Source organism: Bos javanicus, chromosome 3 (assembly GCF_032452875.1).
Source record: "Bos javanicus breed banteng chromosome 3, ARS-OSU_banteng_1.0, whole genome shotgun sequence".
Classification (NCBI taxonomy): domain Eukaryota; kingdom Metazoa; phylum Chordata; class Mammalia; order Artiodactyla; family Bovidae; genus Bos; species Bos javanicus.
In genome coordinates, this window is record NC_083870.1 from 49,280,983 (window position 1) to 49,305,869 (window position 24,887).

Here is a 24,887-nt window from a genome sequence, read left to right on the forward strand (position 1 = left end):
TGAGAAGAGTTTATTCAAGAAACAAGGCTGAATTTCAGAAAGAGCAGCAAGTTTTGTGACATTTTAACTTGCTGTGTTTCCCCTCCCCAACTCAACAGTAGCTTTGATAATCAACAGCCCACAAGTACAGTGAAAATCATCAGCCTGGCAACCGCAGGAGGAGGCACAATAGGGCTAGAACCCCTTCAAAGCCCTATTCCCAGGTGATTGTTATTATTTGATCTATGTGGTGGTTCTTGGGAGACCCACTCACAAAGTTGTCTTTATTTAAATTGACTTGAAGTTTTACTCACTGTGAAAAAATCCTTTGCCCAGAGGCATTAGTTGAAGACAGTACAGCTGCCTAAGGTGGCAAATAATATTTGGGTCAAACAGTAGGCTAGCCAAAAATCTTAGAAGAAACATCTGGGGAATGAGATATCTATGCTGCTGCTGCTAAGTCACTTTAGTCATGTCCGACTCTGTGTGACCCCATAAACGGCAGCCCACCAGGCTTCCCCGTCCCTGAGATTCTCCAGGCAAGAACACTGGAGTGGGTTGCCATTTCCTTCTCCAAAGCATGAAAGTGAAAAGTGAAAGTGAAGTCGTTCAGTCGTGTCTGACTCTTAGTGACCCCATGGACTGCAGCCTACCAGGTTCCTCCGTCCATGGGATTTTCCAGGCAAAAGTACTGGAGTGGGGTGCCATTCCCTTCTCCGGGGATATCTATACAGAACCTTGAAAAACTTTGACATGCTCCTGGGAATCTAGAGTGCTACATGCATGTCCAGGGCTATGCACATGCTCAGGAAAGACCCAAGAAGGACCAGGCTGACCCTGAGGCTCTACACAAGCAGGAAGTTAAGGCTAAAACAGAGTTTGGAACCTGCCTGTCTGAATGTCAAAGGTGTTTCCCGGAGACTCACAGAGTTCCTCAGCAGAGACCGTGAGGCTTACTAGTCCCAAGCATTTACTCAGGTTTCTGGGGCTTCCCTGGTGGCTCGGGGTACAGAATCTACATTCCAATGCAGGAGACATGGGTTCGATTCCTGACCTGAGAAGATCCCACATGCTGCAGAGAAACTAAGCCCATATACAACTACTGAGCCTGTGCAGGAGAGCTTGGGAGCCACAACCACTGACACCGCGTGCTGCGGCCACTGAAGCCCTCGCGCCCTAGAGCCGGCGCTCCACAGCAAGAGGGGCCTCCGCGCCGAGAAGCCTGCGCGCTGCAACAGGAGAGCGGCCCGCCCACCACAAGAGAAGAGCCCGCACAGCAGCGAAGACCCAGCACAGCCAGAAACAAATATTAAATAACTAAATCAAATTATTTTTTAAAAACCAGGCTTCTGTCCAATCATTAACCACAAAGCTAAATAAGCGGAGACTTTAGTAGCCACACAAGACAAAATATACCGAATTAAACTACAGAATTAGTTCAGAAAACAGGTCATCACTAAACAAAGCACCAACAACACTAGATGCTGAGTGGAGAGACACTGATTTCCAGAGTTACCGTGTTATGTTTTTTAATGTACCATTTTCAACGACAAAAAAATATGAAACACGCAAAGAAACAAGAAAGTTTGGCCACACTCAGAGGAAAAAGCAGTCAATAGAAACTGTCTGCGTGGGAGCCCAGATGCGGGGCTTGCTGAACAAAGGCTTTAAATTAGCTATTTAAAATATGTTCAAAGAACTTAGGAAAACTATGCCTAAAGAACTAGAGCAAAATATGAGAAAAATGGCTTACCAAATAAAGAGATGAAAATTATTAACAAGAACCAAGTAGAAACTCTGGAGTTAAGAAGTACAGTACTGAAATGGAAAAAGTCACTAGAGTTCAACAGCATGTTTGAGTTGGCAACAGGAAAAAAATCAATGAACTTTGAGACAGGTCAGTTGACATTATCCAGTTTGAGGAAAAGAAAAAAACAAATGAAGAAAAATGAACAGAGTATCAGAGAGCTGAAGGACAATACAAGAATAGCAAAATATGCATAATGAGAGTACCAGAAGAAGAGGAGAGAAAGGATTAAAAAGAAGAATGAAGAAATAATGACTGGAAACTTCCCAAATTCGATGGAAAACACTAATGACCCAAGAAGCTGAAAACAACAACAACAAAAACAACTCCAAGTAGAATGAATTAAAAAATGAACACAGATAATAATCGTATCATAATCTAAGAGAACACTTAAATCATAACCAAAGCTTAAGAGAAAGAAAGAATCTTGAAAGCAGCAAGAAAGAAGTGGTTCATCATGTACAGAAGACTTTCAAGAAGATTAAAAACTGATTTCTCATCGGAAGCCATGGAAATCAGAAGGCAGTGGGATGATGTATTCAAAATACTGAGAGAAAGACTGTCCATCAAGAATTCTAGGTCCAGCAAAAGTACCTTTCAAAAATGAGACAGAAAGCAAGATATTCCCAGATAAACAAAAACTGAAAAAGAAAATCTGTTACTAGCAAACCTGCCCTACAAAACAATACTAAAAGGACTTTCAAGCTTAAGTGAAAGCTCTAGACAGTAACATGAACCCATAGAGCACAGGTAAAAGATAACTACGTCATAAATATAAAAGGCAGCATAACTGTGTTTTTTGTTTTTAATTCTTTTTTCCTTCTATTTGATTTGAAAGACAACCACATAAAATAACTATAAATCTGTGTTGACAGGCAAACAATGTAAAAAGATGTGATATGTTTGACAACAGCAAAGGAGATGGGAGAGAATGGAGCTACACTGGAGCAAAGTGTTTGTGTACTTATTGTTAAGCTGTTATTAATTCAAAATGGACTTCACAGGTGGTACTAGTGGCAGAGAATCCACCTGCCAATGCAGGAGACACAAGAGACTTGGGTTCAGTTGCTGGGTCTGGAAGATCCTCTGGAGGAGGAGATAGCCACTCACTCCAGTATTCTTGCCTGGAAAATCCCATGGACAGAGGAACCTGGCAGGCTACAGTCCATGGGGTCACAAAGAGTTGGATATGACAGTGACTGAGCACACACCCTATTAATTCAAACTGGACTGTTATAAATTAAGATGATGATTGTAACTTCTGAGTCAACCATTAAGAAAACTTTGGAATAATCTGTGGTACAGATGATTAAATCCAGCAAAGCCTCACTAGTACTAGCAAAACAGTGGTAAAACCAGTATGAATTGGTGAAATCTCTAAAGAAAGGAAATTCTTCATTGAGGACATCATTTTAATTAATCAATTAGTTTATCAATACACAGTAACTGGAAGAGCCTACAAGATGTTCTTTCATTCGCCTTAGACTGAGGGTCTATTATGTGTCAGGCACTATATGATGCTGTTGAATAGAGGCTTAGCTGAATCTGTCTTAATGAAGTTATGGACCCATAACTTCTAGCAAGGTGTCTATTTCTGTCATTTTAATTTCCTAATTACGCTGGTCTCCCTTGATAGTCTCCCTCATTAACCATCTTCATATCTAATCTAATCCATTTACTCCCTCAGCAAATATGTGTTGAATTCCTGCTGTGTGTCATCTGTTAGCGATACAGTGGGGAACAAGGCAGGGGGCATTCTTGTCCTTCTGGCCTTAGGGAGCTTCCATGTCATGTGTCACGTTGTGTGATACATGGTAAGGGGTGAATGTGCTGGAAAGAAAGTCAAAACCCAGGTATAGGGAGGGGATGCTTTCAGGTAAGGGGATAAGGAAAGAATAGAAACCTCAATAAAATGCAAAGATCTGGGGAAGGAGTGTTTCAGGAAGGGGACTAACTATGAAAACTGAGGGGGACTCCTGAAGCCTGAAAGCTCTAGAGCCTGTGCTTTGCAACGAGAGAAGCCCCCGCAGTGAGAAGCCCATGCAGCACAACTAAAGACCAGACCATGCTCGCCACAACCAGAGAAAAGCCTGTGCAGCAACGAAGACCCAGCGCAGCCAAATAAGTAAACGAATACACAAAATTATTTTTTAAAAAACTGAGGCAGAAAGAGCTATACCTGTGAGGATTAGGAAAGTGGCCAACGTGAGTGGGGTCTCTTCTTTCGACATTCACCCTGCCTTCTATGCCTCCGACTACAATCCAATCCTTAGCTGTGGTACTCACGTCTAAGTTACTTCAAGAATCTTCTTATTCTTTTTGCCCCAAGTCTGTGTCCCACATAATTTATTCTACACTCCACTGCCAGAAACATTTTCCAGAACACTTTCATCTTGTCACCTCACAGTTAAGAAGGGCCAAGCCCTTCAGTTCCCCCAGAGCATTTACTGGTTTCTGACCTTGTACCGGACACTTTTCTGGGCACTGTGCCTCCACCAGTGCAGCCCGAAGACCAGCTTTCTGCTCTCACAGGGCTTTCATTCCTGAAGGACAAGACAGACACCAGACACATATCAAGATAATTTCAGGTAATAGTGTTGTTGTTAGTCACTCAGCCACGTCCAGCTCTTTGTTACTCCATGGACTGTAGTCTGTCTGTGGAATTCTCCAGGCAAGAGTACTGGAGTGGGTAGCCATTCCCTTCTCCAAGGGATCTTCCTGACCCAGAAACTGAACCCAGGTCTTCCACACTGCAGGCAGATTTTTAACATCTGAGCCATCAGGGAAGCCCAAGGCAATAGTAAGTGCCAACAAGAAAGCAGAGAAATTGTGACAGAGTGGATGACCTGAAGAGTTCTGAGGTGGTCCGGAAAATCTGGGGGTAGAATCTGTTCCAAGAGTGGGAACAGCAGGTACCAAAGCCCTAACATGGGGTCCTTCAGGGGCTGACCTCCTTGGGGAAGTGTCCATCCTCTATCTGAGTGCTTGTCAGAATGGTCGTTTGTCACCCTCCTGCAGACTACAAGACCATAGAGCACAAGAACCCTATCTAATTCTTACCAGACCACCTGCAGTGCTGTGGGTCACTGATGACCTCCTAGGGAACTGAACTGAATCAAGCTCTGTGTCCTAATCTGGCCAGTGGGGTCACAGAGTGTTGAGCTCCAATCCAACCTTAACTCACATTCCTGAACCTTTTTAAGCTAGCATCCTCTCTGTCCTCCCGTCTCTGGGTAAAACTTGGCAAAGTTTACAAACTTTAATAAATCAATATTATAGGAATATAAAATTTCAGAACACAAGTTATTCTTTGCCTCATTACATAAACCTCCTCTCAAGAATGAAAAGGTTTTCCCTGCTGGACTGATTTAGTCAACTCTTTGAAAAAGCATTTAAACTTTTGACATTGATATTCACAATAGTGACTTGTGGAAAAAGCTTTATCTTGGTGTAGCAGTTTTGTTTAAAGATGTTTGTTGAAAGACTGTCACTGCTTTACTCATTGAATTAATATTAATAATTAATATTACCTTTGCACTTCCCCTGGTGGCTCAGCGGTAAAGAGCCTGCATTGCTGGAAACATAATGAGATACAGGTTCAATCCTTGGGTCAGGAAGATCCCCTGAAGGGGGGCATGGCAACCCACTCCAGTATTCTTGCCTGGAGAATCCCATGGACAGAGGAGCCTGGCAAGCTAGGGTCACAAAGAGTCGGACACGAGTGAAATGACTCAGAACACATGCAATATTACCTTGAAGCACTTCTGTGTGTTAGGTACAGCACATATTCCTGGGCATACAAGGGTGAGTAAAATATACACATTCTGTTGCTTATACTTTACTTTCCTTATACTTTACTATACCTTACACTTTACAATCTTGTCAGGGATATAGGTTAGGAAATAATAAAAGAGACAAATACATAATTTTGGCTTATGATACATTCTTTTAAAGAAACAAACAGCATACAGGACAGAGAATAACAGAGAGAATTTTGCATAGCAATTTGTGGTCAGGGAACACCTTACCTTTAAACATTGACTCAGCTATGCAAACAGAAGGGATGAATTTCACAAATTTTATTAAATTCTAAATAATTTGCTTAACATTGACAGGTAGTTTCCGATCTTCCATGGCCAGTATACCTTTGTACATTCTTACAGAAAGGATGTATTAGCTGTGTCAACACTCTGTTCTTTGTGTCCCAGAAGCATATTCTCTACCAGTCATTTGAGCTGGATAGAGTGACAGCGTGTTTCCCAATGAGATCTATCCCTCTGAGGAGTTCCAAGCATGCAGATGGCTGTGGTCTCCTGGTGGTCAGGTCCCACAGCCACCCAGCAGAAGCCCTGCAGGGCACACAGTTTGCCTGGCTAGAACGTGGTGTCCACAGAACATCTGGGGGACACTGGGGTTGGAGACCAGTGACCATGTCCGTCCCATGGCCACAGGCCTCATTCCACCCTTGACCAGAGACTTCACAGCCCTGGGCTGTGGGTCCTGTGAGGCCCACAGGAGAGCATAGACGAATTAGGGCCGATACTTCAGGACCTCACAGAGTTAATACAGGAAGGCACTTATGAGTCCAGTTAAATGGTTTTTTCTGAAGCAGCTGCCCCAGTCTTCTCAGGAGCATGAGAAGCATGAAGCAGGCTTGGAGAGCTGTGTCTGTGCATGCCCAGGGCAGACAGAAATTGTTGTGAATACCAGCGACCAACAAACACATGTGGAGCGTCCCTCCCTGCATTCCTGAAGGGAATGTGGAAACACTAATAATGAGAAGGACAATTAGAAAGTCACAGGACAGAATTTGGTGAGATCCCTGAGCTGGTTTTAAACAATTTGAGGTATTCTGAGCAGGAGCCCCCAGCAAAGAAACATGTCTAGGATTGTTGGACGACTATCAGTTAGTGGTTCATCAAATAAAACAAAGTGTTTCTAGTCCAGGCCTGCAACAGGTGGAGAAAGATAAGAATAGCAATCAGGGAGTCAAGGGAGAGACCCCTGTGTGAGGCCGAGTAACCCGGATGTGTGGCCATGTCATTTCTCCTCAGATGAGTTCCCAGTGCGGGGAACACTTACTTAGTCCTAAGACTAAACTCAATTAAGAACCTTAGATATAAATTGATCACTGTTATGAGAGCCCATAATTCCCATAAGCATTTCTGACCAAGGATGGTTTCTCCCTTTTATTCATTCACCAAAATTTGTTGAGCTCCTACTATGTGCCAGGTACTATTGCTGCTCTGTCATCAGTGCCTCCAAAGTCAAAGAGACAGTCTCTGCCCTCACAGAGTTCACTTTCTAGTGGAGTCAGTGGGGGAGACAGAAAATAGACTAATAAATAAGCAAGTGCTATGAAAAGCACTAAAGCAGGTAAGAAGGGGATGAGGGTGCAGGGTGATGCCAAGGGGGCCTTCAGAAAAACCCTCTTTAAGGGATATTGCCTAGAGGGGTCAAGGAGGCCCTTCTGATAAGTGACATCTGTGTAGACAGTACAGAGTAAACTGTCTGGGAAGATGTAGGAAGAGGATTCCCACAGAACAGGAGAAGCAAGTGCAAACCCTGGGGCAAGGAGTGTTCTTGGCATGGTCGAGGAACAGCAAGAAGCTGTGTGGCTGAGCAAATGAGGGAGAGGATGGTAGGGAATGAGATCAGAGATGTAGGCAGGGGTTGGACCCTGTTAAGCCACGAAAAGACTGGGATAGGAGCTGTGGAAATGTTTTGAGCAGAGAACTGATGGTATCTACTCCAGACTTTTTGGCTGAGTGTACAAAACAGAGAGGAAGCAGGAATAGCCCAGGGAGGACACAAGGGAGTTAGATCATTCACAGGTTGTTAACATGAGATTCCCCAGCCATACCAGGAAGCCCTGGTGAAGGTGAGTTAAGAATGAGTCACATTTCAAAATTATAGAATTTCAGTTAATCAGAAAGTCTGTGAAATGCCACAGTCCTATATAGTAGCCGCTAACCACATGTATATATTGACAACTTGAAATGCAATTAGTGTGAATTGAGATGTTCTGTGAGTGTAAATTACACTGAGTTTCAAAGACTTGGTACCAAAAAAAAAGAAAGAAAAGAACAAGGAAAAAAAAAAAGAAACTAGAATGTGAAGCATTTCATTAAAAATTTTATACTATACTAATTAAAAGTTGAAATGATAATGTTCCTAATATACTGAGTTAAATAAAACATACTCTTTTCTCTCCTTAGAATTTTTATCACATAATAGCACATATGTCACATGTTAACTTTTTACTATATATTGTATTCCCAGGTGGCTCAGTGGTAAAGAATCTGCCTGCCAAGGCAGGAGAAGCGGGTTCAGTCCTTGAGTTGGGAAGATCCCCTGGAGAAGGAAATGGCAACCTACCCCAGTATTCTTGCCTGGGAAATCCCATGGACAGAGTAGCCTGGTGGGCTACAGTCCATGGGGTTGCCAAAGAGTCAGACATGACTGAGTGACTAGATAACAACCACAACCCTGTTAGCCACACAGTTTAAATGCTTGATCTTGGATTGAAAGGAAGGTCATGAGTGCCAAGCTGTTGGCAAGCTGCTCTGAGAATTTTCAAGTTTGTCTTAACATGGGCATTCACAGAGCAAGCTGTAGACAAGTTTTGATAAAAAGAATAATGTGGCCTCTCTTCTCAAAGGATTTAATTTAGCAAAGTAATGACAAAGGGAAGTAATCTCATTTAAAATAGGACCACATTTTTCAAATGAAGTCAAATGCTTCCGTTACAGGCTCTTTCTCTTTTTCCTGCTACCTCTGACCCCATGGCCTCCAAATCACATTCCTTATGGTGGAGTTCAGTCGTTAACGGATCTAAATATGACTTACCTTAGGGCTCATGGAATTCAGACATTAGGGCTAAAATTTATCCCCTCAACCAGGAGGAAGCAAATCCTTCTTAGACTTGGAAGAACCTGCTCTAGAAATTAACTTCACCTATTTCTTTTTACTTTTTAAAATGGAGCTACTAGGAAATTCAAAATTAAAATTTGTGGCTCACATTATATTTCTGTTGGACATCACTGGTATTATAAACTGACTTACTTATACAAAGAAATCCTTTGTGATTTCAAGACTTGAACATTTTTCTAAAATGTGTTGTCCATTTTCTGGTTTTAGTAGGCAAAGTTATGCAAAATATAGCTAACGTAATTGGACTTACTTTCATTAAGCAGCTGAGCGTGTCAGTGATTTTGCATCACCAAAGCTTTGTTCTAAACATCTCTCAGTGTCCCGGTTCTTGTAAAGATGGTAAAATGGCTCTTCCACACTGGCTTTGCCCTTGGATGGGCCCTGGCCTGGAGACCTGAGCCTCACAGGTTCAAAACATGAACTTCATAGGTTTCCTGGCTGAGCTCCTAAGGACAAATTTCTCAAGAGTTCATATGAGAACAGTGACTTCCCAGAAGGACAAGCTTTTCTGGGTCATTCTATCTGGCTTCTTGCTAATTAATTTTTTTACCTGCCAAAGGTATCTATGCCATGAGTTGGGCCCCAAATCCAGATGGGGCAATGCAAGCTACAGGGTGGATCCATTGCGCAGGGGCCAAGCTGTGCTAAAGATGAATGGCTTTACACGTGCAAGGCTGGGTGTGGGAACGGGGTGGGCAGACCTCACAGAGACGGCCACTAATGTGAGCTCACCTCAGCTGTATGTCTCCCAGTCCCCCCTCAGCTTTCCAACATCTCACTTCCCAGGAATAATCAAGCTTTACAGGAACGAGTTAAACTGTTCAGATTCTCTAAAGGTGTCCATACCCACTCAGAAAGCAACTTAATAAGAAAGGAATCATCAGGAATCAGAACATTTGGGTTAGACCATCCCTTCGCTCTGCTCTCTGTGGAAGAGATTGTTCAGGAGGGCAAATCCATCCGTATTTGGAGTCTGCTTGTTAGGCAAAGACTGTGAGTAGGAGAGATAGAAGGGTGTCCTAAACATTTGGAAAAGCGAGAGGGGTTAAATCATAAAGCCAAATCGCCCAGTAGGTTGAAGAAGAGCCATTTCTATTGCTTATCTTGGAATAAATATTCAAGAGATATTTATGGTCTGCGTGCATGTCCAATCTAAGAGTCAGTGAGACAGAATGATTCCTGGGGCAGAACAAGACACGACTGAAGTATTAACATATGGAAGAATGAGTTAATCACCCACAGAAGCACAGAAAGGAGGGAGTTTCAGAAACAAGTTTGACTGTGCCTGTTGGTATCATCCCAGGAGACTAGGGTGAATTTATTTGAGGTGGATTAGAGGTCAATGCGGAGAAGGCAATGGCACCCCACTCCAGTACTCTTGCCTGGAAAATCCCATGGATGGAGGAGCCTGGTAGGCTGCATTCAAGGGGTCGCTGAGAGTCGGACACGACTGAGCGACTTCACTTTCACTTTTCACTTTCATGCACTGGAGAAGGAAATGGCAACCCACTCCAGTGTTCTTGCCTGGAGAATCCCAGGGACAGGGGAGCCTGGTGGGCTGCCAGACGTCTATGGGATCACACAGAGTCGGACACGACTGAAGCGACTTAGCAGCAGCAGAGGTCAATGAGGACATAGAGGGCCCAACTGAGGAGAAAGACATATCTGGCTGTCAGAGCCCAGATCATCCAATATCTGAGTCCTAGAACTATTAATATGCTACTAGGTTCTTAATCCAGGATCACTCAGCTGACAATTTGGCTTCCTGCAGCTTTCCACTGTGAGAGACTGTGCTAATGAGATTTATTTGATTATCTAGCCTGTCTAAGAGTTATATTTTTCTATCCTGGTTAGTTAATTGAATTAATAGTTAAAGATAGCAACATTTTTGAGCATAGAATTTATTCACACAATCAAGCATTTAAATGAATTGTGTCTTCAAGTCCACGAGACTTACTCAAATGGCAGATTCAGTAAGTCCAGCTAGTGCATCCTTCCTATCGAGATCCCTGTGTGTTACTGAATTCCACTGCCTTCCAATGCAGTCTTCAGCAGCGAGTGCAAAGAATCACATTCCAGTCTGACTGAGATGGCCAATCTGGAATCTGTAAATCCAGTCAGCTGACCACAGCCCCACACTTTGGATAGCTGTGTGGACTATAGGTGTTGTTGTTGTTCAGTATCTCAATTGTGCCCGACTCTTTGCAGCCCCATGACTGCAGCACACCAGGCTTCCCTGTCCTTCACCATCTCCCAAAGTTTGCTCAAACTCATGTCCATTCAATCGGTGATGCCATCCATCCATCTCGTCCTCTGTCCTACCCTTCTTCTCCTGCCTTCCATCTTTCCCAGCATCAGGGTCTTTTCTAATGAGTCAGCTCTTAGCATGGAGTGGCCAAGTATTGGAGCTTCAGCTTCACCATCAGTCCTTCCATTGAATATTCAGGATTGATTTCCTTTAGGATTGACTGGTTTGATCTCCTTGCAGTCCAAGGGACTCTCAAGGTGTTGAGAAGAGAAAGAAACTGAGTTGAATGTTTACTTACCTGAAAACAGCTCTTGGATGTTTTTCAAAGGTCAGTCTCTATTATCAGCATTTTGATGTATGAAAATATAAAATCAGTGTTGTAGTTTATTCATGCCTGCTGTATAGTCAGGCCACTCAAGATGGGTGCTCTCTTGCTCTCTGTACATCCTCTGCTCAAACAGTGCCTGCTACACCTACACCATACTCACATGACTGACCTTCCTACATACTGGCCACAGTATTGATTTTGAATCAATATTGATTCAAAAATACTGATTATTTTTGAATCAGTGTTTCATATAACTTTTTCTCTTTTTAAAATGTTTTATTATTTTAATATTTATTTCATTTTATTTTTCCCTGGTGGCACAGATGGTAAAGAATCCACCTGAGATGGGTTGGGAAGATCCCCTAGAGGAGGAAATGGCTGCCCACTTCAGTATTCTTGACTGGAAAATTCCATGAACAGAGGCAGACTACAGTCCATGGGGTTGCAAAGAGTCAGACAGAACTGAGAAGACATGCATATGCATATTGGTTATGAAGGCAAATGTCAGAGCTTAGAAACCAAAGAGGACACAGGAAAGAAATCTTGAGAGGAACAAAAGTGGACATTTCTACTCCCCCTGGGGTGGAGAGACAACAGGTGGTGTCCCAGGGTGAGGACTCTCTCGTTGGGTCCATGGAGGAGATGCAGCCAGCAGTGGGCACACAAACCAAAGTAGGGACTGGGGATGGGTGGAAATACCTCAGCTTCTCCCTTCCTCCTGCCTTCTAGTCTTCTACCAATTCCTCCCAATGACTGAATTTAGCAGTGAGGAGGCAAGGGAGCCTGGAAAATACATTTCCCTACTTTAAAGGGCTAGACAGAGAAGGGCCAATCTTGAATGTAACAGCAAATAGATACTATGCAAAAATCAGCAATGTAGTGGTAGGTAAGCCACAACTATAGCAATGGGTGGGTGGGGATGGGGAAAAGAGAGACTGAAAGTTTACTGTAGCCAGTGATTAAAGAGAGGAGTTGGTGGCCCACAAGGACTTTCTTCTGCTTATCTTGAGCAAAAGTGATTATCAAATATTTTAAAGGATTTTTAGGAAAGTGAGGGAGAGTGTCATTAAAATGAGCTAAAAATCCAGGAAGCGTAAACTATTAGGGAGTACTAAAGAATAATGCATGCTTGGTTTGCAAAATAAAAGGTTTAGAAGTAGCACTGAACTAACTTCTTATGGATACAATTCATTATAATAAAGGTGGTCTAGAAGGATGGAGATTAAAAACAGACTCAGGGGAGCCCCAAACCAGGACAGAGTCAGCCCCAGCTCCGGAAGAGAGTGGAAGGCTATAGGTCTGGACCCCCACGTGTCTCACTCTAGGATTGCAGAGGGCAATCCCAGCTGACGTTTGCAAGGCTGTCCCATCCCTGGGGTGAGTAACCATCATTTAGTCACTCATTTCACGTTGACTCCCTGCAGTGTACTGAGAACTATTCTAAGCAATGCCAAGAAGAAAGCAAGCAAATAATAGGAACGCCTCAACCCTTCATGGGAGCCAGAACAGTATAATCTATCCCACTGGGAGGAGGAGAGGGAGGGATGCCCCTGGCAGGGAGTGATTGGAGAGAACATTTAATCCCTACTTCCTGGGTTACTCCTAGTTCTGATAGACACATTTATGGCAGTTAAACATGCACTAGGGACACATTTTTGTCATTAATAAAGATAATACTCCAAAGTCCAGTATTTCCCCCTGGGTCCTACTTTATTCAGTTTAATTCAGCAAATGTTTGTTTGCATGCAAGCTAAGTCGCTTAAGTCATGTCCAACTATTTGAGACCCCATGGACTGTAGCCTGCCAGGCTCCTGTGTCCATGGGATCCTTCAGGCAAAAATACTGGAGTGGGTTTCCATGCCCTCCTCCAGGGAATCTGCCCCACCCACAGATCAAACCCACATTGCTTATATCTCCTGCATTGGCAGGTGGGTTCCTTACCACTAGCACCATCTGGGAAGCCCAACAAACATTTCAGTTCAGTTCAGTCACTCAGTCGTGTTGGACTCTTTGCGACCCCATGAATCGCAGCACGCCAGGCCTCCCTGTCTATCACCAACTCCCGGAGTTCAACCAAACTCATGTCCATCGAGTAACATTTATGGTGTATCAATTCTGGGCCCAGAACTAGAGATACAGAGACAAACATTTTCTTAAAAAAGCATGGATCCTGCCCTCAGGAGCAAAATCCATGTGGTTTCAACCCAAAAATTGCTGCCAGAGACTTGAGTCCTCTGCAGGTTCTTGCAGAGGGTAGAAAGTGACTTCCCCACCAACACAAAGCAGTGGTGTGGGCAGGGCGATGTGAAGCTGACCTGAGCCGCTTCTACAACCCTCCAGTCACTCCATCTGAGGGCTGGTTCTCAACAAGGGAAAGGTTTTTTGACTTGGCCTCCTAAAAAGAAGTTCAGTGCTCTTTTCAGCAGCACTACAGTAAAATTAGAGACATGGAGAAGATGAGCACGGCCCCTGAGGAAGAATAACATACAAATTCAAATGAAGCATTTCATATTTTTCTAAATAGATGGAGCACAGGGCTTCCCTGGTGGCTTAGAAGGTAGAGAAACTGCCTGCAATGCAGGAGACACAGGTGCAATTCCTGGGTTAGGAAGATCCCTTGGAGAAGGGAATGGCCACCCACTCTAGTATTCTTGCCTGGAGAATCCCATGGACAGAGGAGCTTGGTGGGCTATATAGCCCATGGGGTTGAAAAGAGTTGGACACGTCTGAAGCAACTAACACACAGAGGATTTTTAGGGCAGTGAAATACTCTGCATGATGCCATAATAATGGATGCATGTCACCACATTTGTCCAATCCCATAGAATGTGTACCATCAGGAGAGCACCGCAATGTGAACCATGGACTCTGGGTGATAACAATGTCACTGCAGGTTCATATATGGTAACAAATGTCCACTCTGGTCGGGGTTGTTGATCACAGTGGAGGCTGTGCATGTAGGGACCAGCAAGGGGGTTGGGGGGATAGTGGGGAAATCTCTGTACCTTCGATTCAACTTTGCTGTGAACCTAAAATGGCTCTTTTAAAAAACAATCTTAATTTTTTTTATGACTAAAAATAAACAAAAGAAGTTAAGGCAGCTGAATAAACTCCCTGGAACAGCCAGACAGAGGTGAGGCAGGCCCCTGAGCCACTCTGCAGGGGCCTGAGGAAGTTCAAACAGTTCTACAGCGTGAGGACCACACAGGCCAGCTCTGCCTCCCCATCTGGCAGGGGGAGGGGGTGGACGCTGGCATATCATATTCTAATTTCCCCCTCTTATACTAATGCTTTGCAAAAGAACCTAAATAATTTAGCTTACTCCAGTATTATCATTTACTTTTTGATTTACTAATAAGTAGGGGGAAAATATATCTGAACAAATTTCTTATATTGTAAATCTTTTTCTTCATAAAACAAGTCATGTCCAAACCTGGACATCCTTGGTATAGAATCTCCATCTACTGGAACATCTATTTGCCTTGGAAAATTAAATTTGTAAGCATAATCAAGGCCGTAGATAGCCAGCCAAGTGTGTCTGCTTACTTAGTCACAGGATATTGAGTATCACGTAAATAGCAACTTGAGCAGAGCTTGCAATCTGTGTGTTCCAGAAAGGAGAAGCGGTCCTGGGGTCCTGCTGGGGCCTTCCCCACCCTCTACCCCTAAGCCTGGAGCTGAGCGGGTTCATCTAGGAAGCACCTCTCACCTACTCTAGCCCAGGGCAGACCTTCTCACCCACCTCACCCCTGGCTTCCTGCTGCCTCATTCTGAGTTAATTTGTCTAGAAAAAAAAAGCCTGCCGGATCTGTTCATAAATAGCATTTTAATCATAACACTAACCTAAAGGTTCGTGTTCCTTTCAACACCTGGAGACATCGGTGAACATTCAGACTTTGTCTAAACAGTGTCACTATCGTCATTGGCTGGAGTGACTAAGTCAAAACATTGCACATTGATCCAAAAACTGTTTGGGGATGAACTTGAGGGTTGGGCGAATTTTTGGTTTGTTTGATTTTTTGGCTTGTTAGTTAAAGCAACCAGAGTTTAACAGATATGGGAGGGTGGGGTCAATTTCAGGGCCTACTCTTCCTCCCTGGAATTAATTAAAAAGTTATATATCAAGGTTAACGCCTCGGCAAGCAGCAAGCAATGAACTTAGCTGTTAATAGAAGCTGAATCCACCCTTGGAGAGAATAGACAATACAAGGGAAAACAACAACAAAAAAGAACAAAAGGGCATCCAAACATTCCCTGCCTACCACTCACCAGGGGATGCAAATAAGGAAACAGCCTCTGGAATTTTATTTAAAGCCCTACGCCTTCTTTGTTTGTTTGTTTGAAGGGGCACTTTTCCCTAGTTTCAAAGTCCGAGTTGTTGTTTTAATATATATTAATTTAAGAAAGCCAAGTGAGATTGAAAAAATAAAATAGCTCCCCACCAAGAACTGATGGACAGAGGAGCCTAGCAAGCTGCAGTCATGGGGTCACAAAGAGTTGGACACAACGGAGCACACGCGCGCACACACACACACACACACACACACACACAGAACTGACCATTCCTCTCTTGAGCACCTTCAGCACTTACTGTTCTAACCAGGTCTAGGACAGCATCTTCTGTGTTACAGCACATACATCTGTCTTCACCTCTCTGGGCCCCCTTGAGGGCAGAGGGGACATCTTGATCTTTCTGGTACTACCCCAGTAACTTGCCCTGAGCTGGCTCATAGTGGGTGCTGAGGGTGGGGTGCTAGCAGGCTGGGTCATGGTGAAGTGTACATGCTCCGGAATCAAAGTACCTGCTTTGAACTCTGGCTCTGACACATCCCAATGTGTGACCTTGAACAAGTTTCCTTAGCCTTGCAGAAGACTGCTGCTGCTGCTAAGTCACTTCAGTCGTGTCCGACTCTGTGAGACCCCAAAGATGGCAGCCCACCAGGCTCCCCCGTCTCTGGGATTCTCCAGGCAAGAACACTGGAGTGGCTTGTCATTTCCTTCTCCAATGCATGAAAGTGAAAAGTGAAAGGGAAGTCGCTCAGTCGTGTCTGACTCTTCACAACCCCATGGACTGCAGCCCACCAGGCTCCTCCGTCCATGGGATTTTCCAGGCAAAAGTACCGGAGTGGGGTGCCATCGCCTTCTCCTAAGCAGGGACAATTACAGTACCTGCTTCTCAGGAATTTCATGAGAAGTAGATTAGATAATCCCAGGTCACAGCAAGCACTCAATACATCCTTTGACCAAATCATGATGACCTAGACAGAAAAATGTATCAATGCTCATAAAACAATTAGTACCTATCTCTCTCTTTTTTTTTTTTTAGTACTTATCTTTGAAGTGTTCGGGGAAAAGGGAAACCTACTCATTTCAACCAGTGCTTACTACAGATGGGAGTGATAGGAGGTGGATATCAGGAAAAAACACACTACTTGTCCAGTATTATCAAGAAGGCTTTAAAGAATTGAGGTCTCAAGAGCTCTTAATTGAAGAGAGCTTGCCCAGGAGAGTCTTACAGGCAAGTGAAAGAATCCCTGAAAATCACTCTTTGCCTGGCTGTGAGCTGTCCCTCTCAGGTTCTGTCTTCCTGAAAGCCCTCCTGAGACAGCACATCACTGCTGGACTTGGAAAGGGATGGATACCGAGGAGGTTCAGAGCCTGTTGTGCAGTCATTGGCCTCCCAGCCTTGCCCTAGGACATCGCCCACATGTCCACCTGTCTCCTATGTGTAATGTGCTCCTCAAATGTACCTGCTTACGTCATTCTGCCTGGGACCTGGGTATTCACTGTCTGCCAACTGCACAGCTGGGTCTTAGTAATACTAGACACTGCTAAGCCTGTGATAACTAGAATCATTGTGTGTGCCAGTGAGGAAATAAAATAAGCAGACCCACAGCAAACGGCTCCTAATATCTCAATTAATTCTAGTGACAAAGAAATGGTGAGTCTGAATTCGGTCTCAAACTCTCATAACCAGTTTATATCTGGGTGTTTTGAACCCAGTCTGTTTAGAAGGTATGTTCACAGAAACTGAACTATAATCCTTAGAAAATAAATATTAATTTTAAAAGTCATTTAGAAATAGTAATACTTTATACAACCAATGTATATCAGCCATGAATATAAGCTCTGGACCACATTCCCAAGTCTCTAAGATAACAAAAAATAGACTGTGAGGTTTGGATCACTGTGCCTTTTGTGCCCATCTTACAGGTGGGAAAAAGTAAAATCCAGAGAAACCAAATGGCTTACATAGCTGCATCCATGTACACACAACACATACATTGCTCCTTCTCACTGGAAGGAGCACGTGCCACTTTTCCATGACCACTTTTGATTTTAAGACTCGGCTAATTCACAAGGCCTCAAAATCCAGTCTGCTTTGCTCTTGGATTAACTGTGCTATTTGAACTAAAGGCTTAACTTGTTCTTAATCATCTTTTGGAAATGCTGACTTAGAGAATTAGTGCCCGGCCCAACAGGCCCCAGGCACAGATGAAGCAAAGACCCAGTACACACACTTTTCCAGCAACAGAGAGTGCTTGGATGGGAGATCTGGGAACCAGATCGTCAGGGCGCCTGTGTTAGAGTCAGCAAACCAGGGTTAGAGATCAAAGCAAAGACAAGGATAATGGAGGTTATCTGGGGAGTCATCAGATACGATACGATCAGAAAAGAGCACTGTGGCCAGAGCCAAGACTTTAGTGATGGCAGCAGCTCTCTTGGGTAACTCAAGAGTGGGTGGACTTCTCTATGAAGGAGAACCACAGAGAGGGTGCCTTTCACACGCCTGCTGTTATGGCTATCCATCACTGATGAAGGACGGGGAAGCCTAGAGTGCTGTAGTCCATGGGGTCACAGAGCCGGACATGACTTAGAGGCTGAACAGCAGCAACAACCACTTTTGAGGCTGTGGAACCATCCATGCCCCACCAGGTTAACAAGCAGCTGGGAATCAGAGTCTATGAGTACTGCCTGGCAGAACTGGAGTAATGTCTCCAGTTATAGCATGACATTTCTACCCTGTGTAGATGGCGGCAAAGTGACTTTCTCAGGTACAGGGACAAGGCACTCCTTTCCGTGTGGGTATTTGAGTGCAGCTGGTAAGAACTTGTGATTTGTGTCTGTACAGACAACTCCAAACTCCTCCATTATCAAAAGAAAATTCTCTCCATCTGACCCCACAGCTCCCTGACATCACACACACTAGCTCATTCAACTCCGGTTGCTCCTGCGGGGTTTTTCTCTTCTGGCTGCCCTTAATGATGATTGGAACCTTATTCCTAAGGGGTAATCACGTTTCTGATGAGAGGAAGAGAACCCAAGGTGATTTTTTTCCCCTAGGATCAGCCTCAGTTAGGGGTTCTCAGGCACCATCAACGTTTTTCTAGGCAGCTTTAAAGGTGATGCAGAAGTGACCACATAGGCAGGGCACAAAGCTAATGACTTCAATAAGCAAGGAAGGCCTGGACATCCAGGCACTGGTGTCTCATGACTTGCTCCCAGAGGCAGGCTTGGACAAGCAAGGTTGCTATGAAGCAACCTGGACTGCATTTGGGGAAGTGACACCCCATGGAGGAGTCAGTTCCATAGTGGAGGTGGCCCCTGTACCCCACGGTGGGAATGGAGCTGCAGAAGCCCTCCGGGGCTCTCAAGTAAAGAGGCATCATCAGATAGAGACATGTGGAAATACAGGTGACTCCAACAAGCTCCGTCTTGAGCCTGGGTATTTGCATCACGATGACATGAATTTGTAAATGAGAAAAGGCATGTAGAAGGCAGATAAGTGGAGGTGATATGGATTAAACAAACACATTAGCTCCATTGTGCCATAAGCAAAAAGTAGGTCAGAAGGAGCCTCCTGACCCAAACTCTTAATTTATTCATCATAATCATGACCTATGTTTCTTAATTGGCACCAGAAATACTGAGGAACATTTAAATTCATGCTGTCAGGGCAAAATAAGCCATTTTAAGGTACAGTCTCTTTTTTTACTGGTCTAGAGAGGAAAAAAATATCTGAATGTGGAAAAACATTAAAGACAAAGTGAGTTGGAAATAAAGCAAAAGAAGCCCTTTATTCTCAAAGAAGGCCAGATTTTGGCTTGACTTACTTTGGGAAATCCGCGGCCCCCCCCCCCAACTTTTTTTAAGCCTGGAACCTCAGAGAGGGTCAGCTTTCACAGGTAGAAAATATTGAGGAAAAAAGAAAAAAGGACTTGAATCCAAGAAGTGTTCTCCACAGAGCTTTCATGGGCCATGTGCACATTTCAGTGCTGTCCCTGGTGAGGGCAGCACATATCCTGTAGCTCAACTGCCTGTGTTCAAGTCCCAGCTCTGCCTCTCGTCAGCTGCATAACCATGGACACACTCCTAAACCTCTCTGGGCTTTGAGTTAACTCAAGTTATAAAATTCTACCTACCTCTTACAGGGTTGTTGTGAGGATTAAATAAGCTAATACCTAGAGGATGCTAGAATGATATTTTACAGACATTTTTACTAGTTGCAAATAACAGAAGTAGATGGCTGATAAGGGCCACTGAATATTTCCAAATACTCATTTGCTTCTCCACTGGCACCATGACATTACCTAAGAAGAAATAAAAGGCTAAATATAAAGGGAACAAAGTTAGTTTGCAGATTTCCTGGATTCTCAGAAAGTGACATCATGTCAGAGCTATGTCTAGTGTGTTGTCCGTTCATCTGGCAAATATTTGATAGGTGCGTCTAAGCGTTGGAGGTCCTGGCCTTCAATGAGGGAGCAAGGCAGATATGTTCCCACCTGCATGATGCTTAGACCAAGGCAGAAGAGAACAGCATCCTCATAACCTCAATACAGGTCAGTGACAGCGCAAGAGGTTAAGTATGGGATTCTGACTGCCGACCAGATGGAAGGCTGTGTCTTGAACAGACCCAGCTCCCCTGGTGCCCAGCATAGGCCAGATACATAGTAGGTGCTCAATAAACATTCAAGGAACTAATGGATACGGCACTTACTGTGCTGTATTGTATGTCTCATGTTGTCCTTTATTTCCTAATCTTCAGAGTAAATCTCCTTCATTTTTGTGACCCCAGCACCTAACATCATGCCTAGCATACAGGGTGGTGGTGGTGGTTTAATCACTAGGTCATGTCTGACTCTTGCGATCCCACGGCCCCTCGCCCATGGGATTTTCTGGGGAAGAATACTGGAGTGGGTAGCCATTTCTTTCTCCAGGGGATCTACCTAGCCCAGGGATCAAGCCAGGTCTCCTGCATTACAGGTGGATTCTTTACCAACTAAGTGTGCCTCTAGGGAAGCCTCCTAACACATAGGGTATGGGGGTGATAAATGTTTGTTGAATTGATGTGAATGACAAATATGCCTAATGCGTCTCTCCCGTCTCTCCCCCTGTTCAACTGTGGAGGCCTTTCTTGCTTTAATCCAGAAGTGAGAGACTTGACAAGATTGGTAGCCAAGTTATTCTCAGGAGTTGGATCTTTTCATACCATTAAAATTACATACCTTACTGGTTTTCTGTTCACTCTCAGCTGCCATGGCCTCTTCTTTCTTACGAAAACTCTCCTCCTTTAGTGTTAGGGTCCCACCTGTCCTCTTGCATTCCACTGGAAACTTTTATATCTCCCCTTGCTCGCAGGTCATCAGCCTCCCCAGCAAAATAGCATGATCACCTCCCAGTCTCAGTCCTAAGCCTAGTGGTAGCCATTGTTGCTGTCAGATCACTAACATTATCAGCCTGCTCCCTCTAGAAGCAGACCCACCCCTTGACCCCAGGAGTGGACGTGCAGCCAGACTAGTACTCCTCTGGCAACAGTGCTTGGTCCAAGGAGCAGACATGTGCCTCAAGCAGGGACAAAGTCCTTCCCGGTCATAATGGCTGGACCCTGGTGTGATGAAGCTGAAAGGATGTCACCCTGGCAGCAACCAGGCCCTACCACATGGAGTTCCCCCGCAGAAACAAATGGAGACCAACTGACAAGTGGGAGATGGGAGACAGAATAGACAAGAGCAAGAGAGAGACACAGTCTTAGAGACTCTCGTTTCTGCTTCCAAGACTCATAAGCCTGTAGATTCCCCTGTAACATGAGCTAGATGGAGCAGGGTGCTGCTGCTGGCCAAGTGGTTTGCTGTCACCATAGACCCTCCTTCAAGACCTTGTCCACTTTTACAGCTTTGACCAAACTCCTAAGCAAATGGTCCCTAATTTCTATCCCTAACCTCTATCTCTTCACAAGCCTGTACCTCATTTCCAACTCTCCATGCATGGCATTTTTCCTGGACGTCACTGCCCACCCCCCAACTTCAACTTGTGTAAAGCTCTTCATTGCTGAGCCAACAACTCCCAGACTCTATCTTAACCTGTGGTGCTACGTTTCTCTCCCCTAAGACCTTCCTCCTCTCTCTCCTTCATGCCCCCACCCACAATCAGGCACTGAAGTTTCTTCCTTCACACTGATTCCTACAGCTGCCCTTCCTTCCTAGTCCTCAGCCACCACTTGGGTTAGGGGCTTAGCTTCCTGATGTGGCCCCCTGACTCAATTCTTCTGGCACAGGGTGACCAGGGGAGTAAGCGTCCTGAGGTTCTGTCTGCTGAATCAGGTCCAGGCTTCTTAGCAGAACCCACAAAGCTGCCCACGAGCCATTGTCCTAGCTTCCGGCCACACTTTTCACCTACAGGATTTAGAACTGTGAGTTGCTGAAACATTGTAACTTAAAGGGTGATGGTTTAGGAAGGCAATCAGAACTAGCCAAACATTATAAACATGCTCCCAATGTAGAAATAATTTGGCTAATTCAGGAATTACTTCCCAACTTGAAAGCTCTGTTTTGCAAGAGGAATTGATAGAAGAGGATGGAGCATTATTCACTAAAGTCAGCAAGAGATTGGATGCTGCTGCTTCTGCTAAGTCCCTTCAGTCATGTCTGACTCTATGCGACCACATAGACAGCAGCCCACCAGGCTCCTCTGTTCCTGGGACTCTTCAGGCAAGAATACTGGAGTGGGTTGCCATTTCCTTCTCCAGTGCATGCATGCATGCTAAGTCGCTTCAGTTGTGTCCAACTCTGTGCGACCCCATGGACAGCAACCCACCAGGCTCCTTTGTCCACAGGATTCTCTAGGCAAGAATACTGGAGTAGGTTGCCATTTCCTTCTCTAAGAGATTGGATGAGGTATGGACTAAAATTTTGGAGCATCTGTCACCTATACTATTTTCTAAAATGTCTGCAAATGAATTATTTTTTAAAAATGAATCTTCCTATGCAAATGATTTTAAACTGGTTATTTCATTATTTAAAAAAATATTTCATCTGAGGTGGTTATTTCAAAATTTTTTTTTTGCATTTTTCATCTGAGGAAATCCACATCTAATTATTTTTTACTATTAGACTTACCTTTTTAATAGAATTGCCTTTCTGGATCGCAATTCATTTTCTTCCACATACAAAACTTTGAGAGTTCATCAATACATCCAACCTGATAAAGTATATGTACTTCATTCAAGCCCACAGCTAATTTTCTGAGTTAAAGACACCTGTTTGAATGACCATGATATACCTAAAGCTTATTTTTTTAAAAATTTGCATGAAAGGAAATTTGTTAATAAATAACATAATTAAGGTTTTTCATATCCAATCCAAAATGCTGACAGAAAACCATACAAAGCCATTATACAGGAGTGATTTTTATATAACAGGAGAAAGATTATTTTTGTTTTATACCCAAAGTCTAGCAGGGAACTCAGCATCAGGTAAGACACTCAAGCATTTATTGACTGACTAGATTTTCTATTCCTCAGGTTAGTGCATCTGTTACTGTAAGGCCAGGCCACTCAGGATGGCAGGTCTCTTGCTCTTGGTACATCCTCTGCTTGATCAGCACTTGCTTGTGTGCATGCTAAGTCACTTCAGTTGTGCCCAACTCTTTGCAACCCCATGGACTGTAGCCTGCCAGGCTCTTCTGTCCATGGAATTCTCCAGGCAAGAATACTGGAGTGGGTTGCCATGCCCTCCTCCAGGGGAACTTCCTGAGCCAGGGATTGAACCCACCTCTCTCACTATCTTCTACATTGGCAGGTGGGTTCTTTACCACTAGCGCCACCTGAGAAGCCCCCAGCACCTGCCTTACCACAGGACTATCCAGTCCTCCGAATTATAGGGCTTAATTAGTCCCTGGAAACTGATGAGACAACCTGATGTCAATTTCCCCTGTAAATAGTAGCCTCCTCCTCCCACAGGAAATGCTGCCATTTCCTGCTCACTGTTTGCCGAACATGGTGGGGTGTCTCTCCAGGACCCTTCGTGTAAGATTCCCCCATCCATTAAACCATTAACGTCTCTGTCACTGTCTCCCGGCTTTTTCATCAGTCTGCATCGCCAGGCTGGGCAACTGCAAGGCTTACAGGCCTGCAGGGTGCAGCCACACTGTCAGGTATAAGGACTTACAGAAGTGAGGAATTAAGGGATGCTGCCATGAAATGATACTATATAAAACCTGTTAAATCATCTGTGTCATATTAAGAAGAACATGTTAAAGGTTTACATTTTAAATGACTTGTTACTAAAACAATATCCACTATTTACATTTATGATTTATTTTATCAACATGGTATGTAGAGAATATATGATGAATATTTACTGTTTCTCAAAATGAAATATGGCAGGTAGTTTGATAAGCCTTAAGCTTATAAAGAGAGTTGTGTGCTGAAAAAATAATCTAGTCCAAGGTTTGAACTGGAAGCTTTTTCTCTAAGATTATACTTTTCAGAATACTGGTGCTATGGGATAATATATTTGGTAAAGTTGCTTGTAAGGTAAGCTAATAGATGTATTTTTGAATGACCAGGATAATATATTCCATTGTATGGGCTGTCAACTATTTAATTTCTGTCTAAATGTTAACTGTTGGGCTAGTATATATTTTCACAAAATGCAAAATCATGACTGTCAGTTTTTCCATGACTAACTATTCCCTGCCAGATGTTTTTTAGGTTCTGCTAAGTCACATTTTTTCCCCCCAGAACTCTGTGTTCCCACTCTTATTCCCTTTGGTCTTTTTCCTATTTTGCCTTTTACCTGAATTTTGGGCCAAATGGTTTTATTGCTCTTTTCACTATTTCATATGAATATAATAGTTTCACACAAATTACTCTCAATTTCATCTTCTGTCATAAAGTTTAACCTATCCTTTTGCATCCGGTCCCATCACTTCATGGGAAATAGATGGGGAAACAGTGGAAACAGTGTCAGACTTTATTTTTTGGGCTCCAAAATCACTGCAGATGGTGACTGCAGCCATGAAATTAAAAGACGCTTACTCCTTGAAAGGAAAGTTATGACCAACCTAGATAGCATATTCAAAAGCAGAGACATTACTTTGCCAACAAAGGTTCGTCTAGTCAAGGCTATGGTTTTTCCTGTGGTCATGTATGGATGTGAGAGTTGGACTGTGAAGAAGGCTGAGCGCCGAAGAATTGATGCTTTTGAACTGTGGTGTTGGAGAAGACTCTTGAGAGTCCCTTGGACTGCAAGGAGATCCAACCAGTCCATTCTGAAGGAGATCAGCCCTGGGATTTCTTTGGAGGGAATGAT

General features: G+C 43.8%; 1 long non-coding RNA gene and 1 other non-coding gene across 3 annotated transcripts in view; one reads left to right on the forward strand and one right to left on the reverse strand.

The window, feature by feature from the left end:
- LOC133244258 (uncharacterized) overlaps positions 1–24,887 on the reverse strand; it is a 50,463-nt gene that overhangs the window by 22,125 nt on the left and 3,451 nt on the right. Inside the window, exon 2 of one of the 2 annotated variants that reach the window (XR_009735348.1) lies at positions 3,966–4,329. This is a non-coding gene — a long non-coding RNA (uncharacterized LOC133244258). The remainder of the gene's footprint in view (positions 1–3,965; positions 4,330–24,887) is intronic. The other variant, XR_009735347.1, reaches the window with a different exon arrangement.
- Positions 13,707–13,811, forward strand: LOC133245428 (U6 spliceosomal RNA). Its single transcript, XR_009735689.1, has one exon. It is a non-coding gene; the product is annotated as a U6 spliceosomal RNA (small nuclear RNA).